This window comes from Capra hircus, chromosome 8 (assembly GCF_001704415.2).
Source record: "Capra hircus breed San Clemente chromosome 8, ASM170441v1, whole genome shotgun sequence".
NCBI classification, from domain to species: domain Eukaryota; kingdom Metazoa; phylum Chordata; class Mammalia; order Artiodactyla; family Bovidae; genus Capra; species Capra hircus.
This window is the reverse complement of record NC_030815.1, coordinates 47,630,305-47,642,638: the sequence shown is the minus strand read 5'-3', so window position 1 is coordinate 47,642,638 and position 12,334 is coordinate 47,630,305.

The window sequence follows — 12,334 nt, the reverse complement described above, 5'->3', positions numbered from 1 at the left end:
TTCATTGACCTTATTACCTCTTCTTGTTATTCGTCCACCTCTCTAGCGTCGTGTCATCTTTATCCAGCTTAGATATACTCAAAAATACATTCCTTGGAAACTTAAATCATGCTTTTTATTTTGCTTTTTGGAAAATTCTCGCTGGAATGATAGCCTTTCTGTTATGGATGATGCTTGGTTTAGAGCCAAAGATTTCCCATATTGAAAGCTTTGATTCAGTGGTCTGTTGCTTGCAGTCAACCACTGGGAAACTTGAGCTTAACTCTCTTTCTCCCCTTATTATATTCATTTGACAAAACAAACAAAAATTAAAATTCAAAACAGAAACCCTATCATGAATAAACCCAACTATCATCTACTCTGAGCATTTGAATAGAGGTTGGAATTACTAATACAAATGGATATACTAGTCCCACTTTATAAGTTTGTGCCCATAATTTTCAAAAGAGCACTTGATACTTCCTGGCTTTTCTTGTGTTTTCTTTTTACTCTCTGGTTCTTCGAAATGACCTTTACACACTTCCTGTCCTCCTGCCTTTAGTATCCCTCTATTTCTACACTCTCTTGGGTGATGTTTTCTCTTTGCCTGACTGATAAAAGCAAACAGATGGCAACTCGACTTTCTCCTTCATACTTACTCAATCCATATCTTTCTAGATGTCTCAGCAGGAGAGTGGCCACTCCATCCTTCACAGAACACTTTCTGCTTTAGGATTTTGCTGGTTCTCTTCATCTCCCCCTGTGATTCTGTCTACTGGATTCTCCTCCTTCCACTCAAGGTGTGAGTGTATTTAAAGCCTTGGTCCTAGGTCTGCTTTGTCAACATTGATGCCATATGCCATCCTCACATATGCTGACTTATTTGGGGGTAGGGACCTGGACCCAAGTATTTTTTAAAGCACTTCAGGTGGTTTTGTTGTACAGTGAGGACAAAGACCACTGTCTACACAAGGTGATTTCCCCCTTGGTGTTAATTCGATCCATATGTTGACTACTCCTAAATTCCTCTCTTCACTGAACTCCAGACTAGACATAAATAGCTCTGTCTACTGGATTTCTCATAGATATCTCAGATGTGACATTCCTGGACTGCTGTTTCCAATGCAGCTTATTACTGCTTCAGCTTTTACTGCTCTCAGTAAGTGCCACTCGTTTAACTTGTTGCTTGGGTAAAACAAAACCAACAAACCTACAAAATGAACAATCAGACACACACTAGAATTTGTCCTTGGTTCCATTTTTTTTTTTTTTCTCATTTGTTCACCTTGCTCTGGAAAGTCCCTTCTCTTCTACGTCACATATCCCAAATCTGCTACTGTTCTATATCTTCGCTATTATTGCTCTAGTCCAAGCCACCGTTGGGCTTCCCTGATGGTTCAGCAGGTAAAGAATCCTGCAATGCAGGAGATACTGGACACACTAGTTCAGTCCCTGGGTCAGGAAGATCCCCTGGAGAAGGGAATGGCAACCCACTCCAGTATTATTATCCGGGAAGTCCCATGAACAGAGGAGCCTGGAGGGCTACAGTCCATGGGGTCGCAAAGAGTCAGACACAACTGAGTGACTAAGCACACAGCACAAGCCACCAAGTAGTGTTGCCTTGATCACTACCATAATCTCCTAACTGGACTTCCTACTTCTACTTTTTCACTCCACTATCTTTTTCCTTTTTAAACATTATTTGTTTACTTATCTATTTGCTTTTGGCTGTGTTGGGTCTTTGTTGCTGCATGGGCTTTTCTCTGGTTGCAGCGAGTGGGGGCTGTTCTCCCTGCAGTGTGTGGGCTTCCCGTTGTGGTGGCTTCTCTTGTGGAGCACAGGCTGTAGCATGCATGGCTTGGTAGTTGCGGTGCACGGGGTTAGTTGCTCTGTAGCATATAGAATCTTCCCGGACCAGGGATTGAACCCATCTCTCCTGCACTGGCTGGCAGATTCTTTACTGCTGAGCCACCAGGGAAGCCCCACCATCTCTTTCAATTCTTCTCTACACAGGAGTCAAAAATTAGTCTTCTAAAAATGTAAATTAGTTCATGTCCCTCTTTCCTCCTTTGCTTATATTCTCTAACATCTTTATGTTGAATGAGTATCAACCTCATGTGCTGGCCTAAAATTCCCTGCATGAAATGACTTCTGTCTGTCTGTCTAACTGTATACCCTTGTCTCCTAATCTCCACTCGTCACATGGGCTTTCTTTCTATTACTCAAACATGCTGCACTTAGTTAGGCCTTAGGCATCTGCTGGTCTTTCTGTGCATAATGTTTGCCCTTAAAGGACTTTTCTTACTGACAGTTTCGAATTGTTCAAGGACTCAGCTCACACGTCACATCTAAAGTGAGATCTTTCTTGGGTAAATAGCCTTTACCCACTTATTTTCCATGTGCCCATATGTACATAGCACCAGTCACACATGATTTGAAAACTATTTTGGGCTTTTTTCTTATATGTTTTGTTCATTTTTTCTCTCCTCCCTTAGCAGGTAAGTTCCATGAGTGTAAGAATCTTACCTGTTTCTCACTCTCATCTCCCCAGTGTCTGGATGCCCCAAATGTATTTGTTGAATATATTCAGGGATGGAAAACCTATGGTAAAAATGATCAGTGTTGAGGATCAGTTCAGTTCAGTCACTCAGTCATGTCCAACTCTTTGTGACCCCATGAACTGCAGCATGCCAGGCCTCCCTGTCCATCACCAACTCCTGGAGTCCACCCAAACTAATGTCCATTGAGTTGGTGATGCCATCCAACCATCTCATCCTCTGTTGTCCCCTTCTTCTCCTGCTCTCAATCTTTCCCAGCATCAGGGTCTTTTCAAATGAGTCAGCTCTTCGCATCAGGTGGCCAAAGTATTGAGTTTCAGCTTCAACATCAGTCCTTCCAATGAGCACCCAGGACTGATCTCCTTTAGAATGGACTGGTTGGATCTCCTTGCAGTCCAAGGGACTCTCAAGAGTCTTCTCCAACACCACAGTTCAAAAGCATCAATTCTTCGGCACTCAGCTTTCTTTAGAGTCCAACTCTTACATCTATACATGACCATTGGAAAAACCATAGCCTTGACTAGATGGACCTTTGTTGACAAAGTAATGTCTCTGCTTTCTAATATGCAGTCTAGGTTGGTCATAACTTTTCTTCCAAGGAGTAAGCGTCTTTTAATTTCATGGTTGAGGATTAAATACATTTAAACAGAAAACTAGGGGTAAACACTTGGAGAATTATGACTACAAAACAAATTTAAAGTGTTAAAAATCTTGACAAAATGGAAATCACAATATAACTCATAAAGCTAAGAATGTGAAGGCTAATTTCCTTATTGTTCAAGTATAGAGTCAGTCTTTATTTCATTGCCTAAACACTTCTTTTGTTAAATGCAAGAACCGTTAAATCAATTAAATTTTACTTAAAAAACAGCATTCGAATACTATTCTGTTTTACATTTTTTCCCTACCTATCCATCCTCTTGTTGGTATACAGTGATAGAAAAAATGTTATAAAGAGAATGACTATTTTGAATATGATTGTTTTGGGATATGAGAGTTCTGGTGATTTTTTCTTCTTTATTCTTTCATCCCCGCCCCCCTCCCCCATTGCCTACATTAAACAAATCATGCATTAATGAAGTCATTTTGAAAAGTAATGAGTGGAAGATGAAAAAGTGTATACTGCATGTGTAGAGAATACCCTTTCCCAAGAAGCTCACTATGAAGGAGAGAATTGAAGTAGGATCAGCCTGGGAGATTTTCTCTAAAACTTTGCTAATTTGTTCCTTATTTAACAAGAGAGGTACTCGAATATATTTGAATGCAGATAAAATGGATTTAGAAGCAAGAATGTATGCGTGTGGCATAGGGAGATGATCAATGGGTCTAGGTCCCTTCCAGAGAAGAGGAGAGTGAGTGAGTGTCATAGGCCATTTAGAGCTCGCCTTTATTAGGTGGGAGGTAGGTGATTTATCTGCTGTAAAAGGGAGAAAAGGACAAGGTGAGTGACGAGATGCTGGATGGTGTGTATATTTAGAATTAGTGGTTGGAAGTTGAGAGGTTTGATAGCTAATTACTTGTATTATCTCTGTAAAGTTGGAGACGTGTCATCACTTGAGAATGGGTGTGGGAGTTTGAGAAAATTGGAAACGTATAAAATGAAGAAACTACTAGAGAAAAATAAGATTAACATCAACTCAGTTGACGTTGCTGATTTTAAATGTAAAATGATAGCAATTTATTCAGCTGAATGACTTTTCTTTAGCTTTGCTCAGTTCTTTGGGTGCAGGAACGGGGACAGTGGGTTGTTGAATTCAGTTAGGGTGGGTACTTTGAGAAAAAGTTTCTAGAGAAGTTCAGGAATTTACAGGAGAAGGCTTGTAGTGGAATCTGAGATGATGAAGAGAGAAGTGAGGAGGCTCTCTGACAGGTAAGGAGAAATTGGTTTGGCCTGTGGATTGAAAGATTATGATGAGTTTAAAGAAATATTGTCCCTGAGGCATTTGAGCTGTATGTTGTCCTTTCATGCACAATGGAAGTAGACTAGATGGAACATTCATATTAAGGTTTTAATCCTAGCCACCCTGATGTACAGCTGTGTGGTTTGGCACAAGATACTTGAGACTCAGTTTCTTTATATGTAAATAAAAGGGTTGAACAAGATCACATCTCCAACTTCAGCATGTACCGAATTACTGGAGTATCTTGTTAAAAGGTAGATTCTGGTTTAGTAGATCTTTGGTGGGATCTGAGGTTTTGCATTTGTAAGAAGCAACCATGTGATTCCAACATTGTTGGTCCATGGATCACATTTTGAGTAGCAAGGAAAGGAGACATTTTATGGTCTTCAAAATTCTGTTTATAAAACTCTGACTTCCTTCTTGCCTTCCTTTTCTGAACTTTGCCAAGTCATTTTGAAACCAAGATTTGGACACTTCTATAGTTTTAACTGAGCAGGAAGTAAATAGAGAACGATGCAAACTCTGCAGAATAACCCACGCCCAGCAACGGAAACAGAAAGGGTTGATGACGTCTTAAGCTTGTGCCTGCCTGGGTGGGGGTAAGTGATATGACATTTTCCCAGGCATGGGGTGTCAAACAGAAATGTACTATCACTCAGGAAATGGTTCCAATACAAACAGGGACACCAGAGATCACGCTTGTATGCAGACTGATCACTGCAAATGACATGTTATAGACAAGACACTCAGATAGATTTCCTTCCTTTGTCAGGTGAAAATGTTTCACTGTGTCAAGGTTCTTTTCCTTGAAACATATGTTCCCAATCTAATACATATATATACACATGCAAAGCCGACCACCAATAAGTCCTCTTTTACTCAGCCAATTTTAGGCTTCATTTTGTTTTAAAGCTAAAGACTTCGGGAAGCTCATCTGGTACCGACTGAAAGAAACCCACTTAAGCTGTTCCCACATTGTATATTTCCCGTATGAATTTCCATTTCAAAAGGTTCCAATTACAAGGATGTATTTTTCTGGTCTGAACATGTTTTTCACGAGCAACTAATTCATGTTTCAATTATTAGAAAAATAATAAGGACTTTAGCAGGTTGAATCTGATATTTTAGCTCTAAAGAGAAAGTTTGTTATAAGAAGAAATAAGTGAAAGACTGGAACATAAGATTTTTGTAACAGCTATAACTATTTGAAGGCAGTTTCCATTTAATGAGATAGGTGTTAGTGACGGTAGGAAATGCTGAATGTGAGTAATTGAGGAAGAGTCAGAGTCAACATTTCCTTTTGGGATCAGTTTCAATAGAGGAGGAAATCATTCTGAGAAGTAATTTTTGGCTTATATTGCATTTAAAACTGCCCATTGGCCAAATTTAGAAAGGATTGGGAAAGACACACTCAGGATCTAAATGTCAGCTTTTAGACTTCATCCTGTGGGGCTACCTCTCACCATTGAGATTGAAAAAAGGGACTGATGCCATGTGTGAAAGAGATAACTGGTAGGAAGCTGCTGTATCGCGCAGGAAGCTCAGCTCAGTGTTGTGATGACCTAGAGGGGTGGGATGGAGGGGTAGGTGGAAGGGAGATTCAAGAGGGAGGGGATATATGTATATACATAGGTGATTCACTTTGTTGTACAGCAGAAACTTACACAGCGTTGTAAAGCAATTATCCTCCAATTAAAAAAATAGAGAAGAAGCTGATGTTATCTCATGACTCCTTCTTGGTTTCTGGAGGTGGGTTGGCCCTGTATTTGAGGATGGAAGTAAAAGAGGAAGAGCCATCTTATCTAAGGTCTGTCTGTTAGGTTTTCTTTAGATATCCTGACTCAATTAAAGAAATGTCTTAGAATGTGTTTTGCATTGTGCTGAAAGCTAAGCCAGCTTTATATCCAAGAAATGGTGGTTGGGCCTCAAAAGTGACAGTAAGGGTGTTTATTGATATTAGTCCTTTGCAGTGGAGCAGACAATCTACTGGACTATAAAAAGAGCAGTCTCAAAAACCCTCTTTGACAGAAGAATGTTGTATTCTGTAAACACAAACTCCATGCTGTCTTTCTTCTCCCTACCTCCTAACACATCTTCGCACATATTGTTGAATCCACAGGCTATGGATTTGAGGACAGCATTGACTAAGCTAAGTGTCATGAAAGTGAAAGTGAAGTCGCTCAGTCGTGTCCGCTCTTTGCGACCCCATGGACTGTAGCCTCCTAGGCTCCTCTGTCCATGCGATTTTCCAGGCAGTAGTACTGGAGTGGATTGCCATTTCCTTCTCCAGGGGATCTTCCTGACCCAGGGATTGGACCTGGGTCTCCCACATTGTAGACAGATGCTTTACCATTTGAGCCACTAGGGAAGTCCAAGTGTCTTAAGGGGTCACTTTAATTATAAATCCATAGCTCATCAATGGATTGAAATGAGGGAGAAAGAACTGGAATAACCTTCTTGGATTGCATTGTTACCATTTTGCAAAGCCAAGAAATTCCAAAGGTTTTCAACAACAGGCCTTGAGGAGACTTTTCCCAGGAGGCCGGCTGGGGGATGTGTGTAGCTTTTAGGAGATTGCAAATCACATTGAATAAAGAAGAGATTTTTTTTTCATGGAAGGAGTTTCTACTACATGTTGCAAATTAAATTCCAGATGTTCATCACTACAAAACCTCTACCAGATGTCCAAACTGGCTGGAGATGTTTATTGCAAGTAAGGCACTCAGCACCTGTCCAAGGAGACAACCCCCCCTACCCCCCGCCAACCCTTACCTTTTCATGTGCATTAACATGTTAATCATGCAGGAGTGACAAAATATTTAGACTCACTCAGTAATTAAAGAGGCTAGGAAAATTTCTAAAACTGTTAATTACTCTAAACACAGTTAAATAAATGACTGTAGTATTACTCTTGGGATATTTTTAAAGATTTATTAATCACACTGTCCAAAATATGAGATCCACTTTGGCAGGTTTAATTCAGAGTAAAAAAAGAACTTCAGATCAAATAATCCAACTCAAAGGAAAGATAGCAATATTTAGCAGCTCTAATTGCTGCTATAAGGTACTCATTTGCAGAAGAGTTATTTTTTGTAGAACTTCCACGTTTACAAGGCACAGGATTGCCTCTTCTTTTCTGTCACATGCATGTGATATCCTCAGCACATGCCAGTCCCTGGGGCCAGGCACTACCAGGCTGTTGGAGGTGGGTCCTTAAACAAGTCCCTTTTTTTCTGATCACATTTATATCTGAATGTTGGTTTGAGTTCTGCAGTTTGAGATGTATGTTAGAAATAAAAGTTAAGATTATAATCCTTGTGACTTTGGAACGAATGCTTCCATTTCTACTAAATCAGTTGGATTTTAAGTCACACATAATGATGGCCTCTGATACTTGTTGCTGTGGAATGAGGTTCATGACATTGAGTTTCATGACATTGTACAGGAGACAGGAATCAAGACCATCCCCATGGAAAAAAATGGAAAGAAGCAAAATGGCTGTCTGGGGAGGCCTTACAAATAGCTGTGAAAAGAAGAGAGGCAAAAAGCAAAGGAGAAAAGGAAAGATATAAGCATCTCAATGCAGAGTTACAAAGAATAGCAAGAAGAGATAAGAAAGCCTTCTTTAGCGATCAGTGCAAAAAAAACAGAGGAAAAGAACAGAATGGGAAAGACTAGAGATCTCTTCAAGAAAATTAGAGATACCAAGGGAACATTTCATGCAAAGATGGGCTCGATAGAAGACAGAAATGGTATGGACCTAACAGAAGCAGAAGATATTAAGAAGAGGTGGCAAGAATACACAGAAGAACTGTACAAAAAAGATCTTCACAACCCAGATAATCATGATGGTGTGATCACTCATTTAGAGCCAGACATCCTGGAATGTGAAGTCAAGTGGGCCTTAGAAAGCATCACTATGAACAAAGCTAGTGGAGGTGATGGAATTCCGGTAGAGCTATTTCAAATCCTGAAAGATGATGCTATGAAAATGCTGCACTCAATATGCCAGCACATTTGGAAAACTCAGCAGTGGCCACAGGACTGGAAAAGGTCAGTTTTCATTCTAATCCCAAAGAAAGGCAATGCCAAAGAATGCTCAAACTACTGCACAGTTGCACTCATCTCACATGCTAGTAAAGTAATGCTCAAAATTCTCCAAGCCAGACTTCACCAGTACATGAACCATGAACTTTCTGATGTTCAAGCTGGTTTTAGAAAAGACAGAGGAACCAGAGATCAAATTGCCAACATCTGCTGGATCATGGTAAAAGCAAGAGAGTTCCAGAAAAACATCTATTTCTGCTTTATTGACTAAGCCAAAGCCTTTGACTGTGTGGATCACAATAAACTGTGGAAAATTCTGAGAGAGATGGGAATACCAGACCACCTGACCTGCCTCTTGAGAAACCTATATGCAGGTCAGAAAGCAACAGTTAGAACTGGACATGGAACAACAGACTGGTTCCAAATAGGAAAAGGAGTATGTCAAGGCTGTATATTGTCACCCTGCTTGTTTAACTTATATGCAGAGTACATCATGAGAAATGCTGGACTGGAAGAAACACAAGCTGAAATCAAGATTGCCGGGAGAAATATCAATAAACTCAGATATACAGATGACACCACCCTTATGGCAGAAAGCGAAGAAGAACTAAAAAGCCTCTTGATGAAAGTGAAAGAGGAGAGTGAAAAAGTTGGCTTAAAGCTCAACATTCAGAAAATGAAGATCATGGCATCTGGTCCCATCACTTCATGGGAAATAGATGGAGAAACAGTGGAAACAGTGTCAGACTTTATTCTTTTGGGCTCCAAAATCACTGCAGATGGTGATTGCAGCCATGAAATTACAAGACGCTTACTCCTTGGAAAAAAAGTTATGACCAACCTAGATAGCATATTGAAAAGCAGAGACATTACTTTGCCGACTAAGGTCCGTCTAGTCAAGGCTATGGTTTTTCCTGTGGTCATGTATGGATTTGAGAGTTGGACTGTGAAGAAGGCTGAGCACCAAAGAACTGATGGTTTTGAAGTGTGGTGTTGGAGAAGACTCTTGAGAGTCCCTTGGACTGCAAGGAGATCCAACCAGTCCATTCTGAAGGAGATCAACCCTGGGATTTCTTTGGAAGGAATGATGCTAAAGCTGAAACTCCAGTACTTTGGCCACCTCATGCAAAGAGTTGACTCATTGGAAAAGACTTTGATGCTGGGAGGGATTGGGGGCAGGAGGAGAAGGGAATGACAGAGGATGAGATGGCTGGATGGCATCACAGACTCGATGGACATGAATCTGAGTGAACTCCGGGAGTTGGTGATAGACAGGGAGGCCTGGCTTGCTGCGATTCATGGGGTCGCAAAGAGTCGGACACGACTGAGCGACTGAACTGACTGACTGGGCAAAAGGAAAGAAGTAAGGTGGTTTGCTTTGAAGCTCACATTTCCATGCAGTTCATCACACATATCCTTCCTCCCTCCATCTCTATCTACAGCCCATTCAGATGGCAAGACAGATTACCTCTTTTGCCTTCCGAGACCTTAGAGTGAATTTAGCCAGAATTAATTTTTTCTCTTTATTAAACAGATTTTCTTTTAGAGCAATATTCACACAAAATTCAGCAGAAAGCTAACATACACCTCTATGTCCCCTGCTATGTAGACTCCTCCCTATCAACATCCTTCATATAAGAGGTACATTTGTTACAGTCAATGAATGTACATTGACATATCACTGTCACCCAAAGCCTGCAGTTTACGCTAGGGTTCACTGCAGGTGGTGTACATTCTATGGGTTTGTACAGGTGTATAATGACATGCATTTATCATTATAATGTCACACATAGTAGTTTCACTGCCCTAAAACTTCTCTGTGTTCCAGCTATTTATCTCCTCCTCTCTCGTAACCCCTGGCAACCACTGATCTTGTACTGTCTCCATGATTTTACCTTTTTCAAAATGTCATACAGTATGTAGCCTTTTCAGATTGGCCTCTTTCAATTAGTAATTCGAAGTTAAGTTTCCTCCATATCTTTCCTGGCTGAATCTCTTTTTATTCATGTAAAGATTTCTTTGTGTTGGAATGGGGAGAACAAAAACACATAGTAGCTTGCCAGGAGCTGGGCTTCTAGTGTTGTGGTCATTCTGTGAGAAGATCCTAGGCTAGCACACCTTGGATTTTGATAACCCATCAATCAACCTGGAAAGTTTTTATATCCCTGTTTGCCGTCTGTTTTTGCTATTGGGATGTCCACAGGTGTTTTTTCGGTCCTCTTTTATTGCTTGCCAACTCAATAAACGCAAGAATCAAACAAGGCTTGATATGGATGATGGTTAGGAGAGGATGATATTTATTCATTTCTACAAACAAAAGGTAGAGAGAGTGTTTTTATATAGACAAACTCAGAATGGTTTATCTTCTAATTCCAGCTTCCTGTTTCAGCAGAGGGCACTCCGACCTTACCTACATACAACCTAGTGTTTTTTTCATTTGACCAGTTTTGGAAAGTAGCTAGCTTATCATATCCATTCTTCAGTTTAACAGTCATTAGTGAGTGTTATTGTCAAAGTGGAAAGCAGATACATCAAATTAGGGCTCTGTCCTATCCTGTGTGATCCTTAAGTCCTTTGTTTCTCTCTTGCCTAAAGCCCCTACTGTTGTTCTCTAATGAAATCCATGCATTTGCATGTAGCTTTTCTGACCAGTCTCTGAACTTCTTGGGACTCGGTCCCATATATTTCATCCTTGGGGTGTAGCACAATGCCTGGCATAGACTACCCACTCAATAAATATCTATTGAGCAAATGAGGGGGAAAAAAAAGGTGGAGTCTGACCAAACTGTTACAAACAAAGTGGTGATTGTACAATGTATTTGATGTTTCTCTAGAAGACATCATTTTGCTTTGTGGAGTCAGTAGTTTTCCTTGTTGAAGTCATACTCATGCTCCATGTTGCCATGTATCAAGAGGCAAAAAATAGCATCTGCCTTAGATGTGGACTGGAAGAGCCTATGGTGTCATCACATTCAGCCTGGCATTGTCTGATGCCCATAATGGCTTGATCATGGCAAGTCATGTAGGTAATTACATGCTAGTTCTCTCAGCACACTTTGGGCTGACAAAAGCCCAAGACAAATCCAACTTGCTAATTTGCATGTGTCCTTCCTTAGTCCTTAAATGCTCTTCTCTTCATATCTGAATCTCAAAAGTCTACCTAACATCCAACCATCAGTTCAGATTCTACCTTTCTCATGAAGTTCTGTTTTTGGCCATCAGGAACCTCCACCTGGCCTCCTGTAGACATTGAACCTTTGAAGAACCCTCATAACTTTTATCCAGTTTTGGATAAAGTCTTGTCTTATATTTTTTTATGGATTTCCCTAATGGACAACACTTCACACATATCAGAATTCATTGCTGCAGAAAATAATGTCCTGTGCGACATCGCTGGAGAGGACTCTTATAAGCTTGCTCCTGGTTTACTCTGAACTTTGCTTCATGTGCTTTTTCTCTGCTTTTCCTTTATGTCTTTTTTTTTTTTTTTTTCTGTGATAAATTATAGGCATGAGTCTAACTTTCTGCTGAGTCCTCCTGGGGCTGAGAGTGGTCTTGTTCCCTGACTCACATATATTTACACCTGTGTAACTATCAATCAGATCAAGATGTAGAACATTTTTATAGTTTCAAATTTTCCTCATGCTTCTTTCCAGTAAAAACCCTTACTTCCAAAAAAATCTCACCATTATTCTGACTTCTGTTGCCACAGATTGGTTTTACCTGTTCTTTAATTTCAAATCAATAGGATGGGGGACTTCCCTAATGGTCCACTAGTTAAGAATCCACATTGTATTGCAGGGAACATGGATTTGATCCCTGGCTGGGAAACTAAGATCCCACATGCCA